The following is a 1,827-nucleotide window of genomic DNA, read 5'->3' as shown; positions in this document are numbered from 1 at the left end:
TAATCGCGCTGTTTTGTTTGGATCATTTGTTGCTGTTGTTTTTTTTCCCAGACACATCTACGCCACAGGAGGGCTGCTTTCACGGACGGACGGACCAAATTAGAATACAGTCAGTTATCGAGCCGAACTTTATTCAAATGAGATCTGTCCGTGACAGTCTGCCAGACACGAGAACTTATCCACAACCTCGCCAGTGCCGCAACAGACTGCATCACATTGAAAATGAATGGTATAAGTCAGTGACCTCACGGAAAGCTTCATTCTACAAGACGATAGATAGACTATACCGCATTATCTTTTAATATTTGAAATGTATAGCCTGCTATAGTCTGTAAATGGTGTTGTGCGTTATACAGTATACGTTTTCATAGTGGCCCCCAGCCTATCCAAGTTGTTGGCATGCAGTGTGCATTTGACACCATATCTCCATGGGTCTGCGTTACATGAGCCATTTTCATTAAAACATAATTAATGATTAATGACATGTTGCACATACAATACAAACCAGCCAACCGTTTTTTGTTTTCACACACACACACACGCACACACACACACACACACACACACACACACACACACACACACACACACACACACACACACACACACACACACACACACACACACACACACACGCACACACACACCACCGAATGTCCGCAACAACAAGCTTAACTCTATAAAGCTAAATTATAATTTTGTTTCTGGCATACAGTATATTCTGTTATACATGCTTTGAGCCGATGGCCCAGGCCAGAGAACAGTTAAGGCTATGTTAATGTTTGTGTGATTTTAAATACTGACCTACTTGGAACGATGTATGAAACACCCTGCAGGTATTATGTCTGTGTCCCTTTTATGCCCATTATATGGAGTTCTTTATCAGTCACATACCCAAATGTGGAGTATCCAGATAAGATGTCAGAACACCAGGCCAGCTCCATATATGGAGATCTACTGTAGGGGTGATCAGGTGTGATCGATCGATATTTGGGCCCTGTGCAGAGCCCCTCTGGGCCCTGTCCAGAGTCGGGGCCCCCCCTGTCCAGAGCCTCTAGAGCGGTGCCCGTTTGACACTGGCCTACTTGGAACTACCGTAGGCAAGTTGGAAATGCATCCCTCACAAAAAACATGCAGTAATCCCGGCCGGGCACCCATGATAAAGGGGAAAGGAACTGGTTGGAATAACGTGTTCCTTCCACGTGCTTACGTCCTACCGGGGAAAGGTGATAAGAAGCGGCCTGCTAACTCCTCATGCATTGGAGGAAGCATGCAGCTCAGTTCGGGGTTCTCCCCATGTTGGCAGAGAGAGAGAGAGTATAGCGACCAGGATTACAGTTTAGGAAATTGGCACCGGGTGAAAAATGGGTTACAAAATTGTGAGAGAAAAAACAAACTGCATAGGTAGGGGTTGTATGAATTCAATCAGCAGACAACAATCAAAATGATTAGTGACGTGAAGTCAATTATGCATCAATTATGCATCAGTAACAGCTGCTACATTTTTTATATCAACAACTACTTATATAATAATAATGATAGACAAGTCTGGGAAGAGGCAATGCAGCATTGACAAAGTATACATATACCGATAAACTAGAGCGCACAAGTGCACGCTCGCACACACACACACACACACACACACACACACTTAAGTTCCTGGTCCGTCGCAGCGTGCGTGTTATCTCACCACTGTGTCCATAGCCCATGAAATAGAATGGAATTCACTTTATTGTAAACTCCCACAGGAGATAGTGTGCCCAAATGTCCATATCTATCCCTCTGCATACATAGTAGCCTATACTGTATATACCTATACAGTACCTA

Source organism: Protomyctophum bolini (assembly GCF_963924005.1).
Source record: "Protomyctophum bolini genome assembly, chromosome: 24".
Classification (NCBI taxonomy): Eukaryota; Metazoa; Chordata; class Actinopteri; order Myctophiformes; family Myctophidae; genus Protomyctophum; species Protomyctophum bolini.
This window is presented reverse-complemented; position numbering follows the sequence as displayed.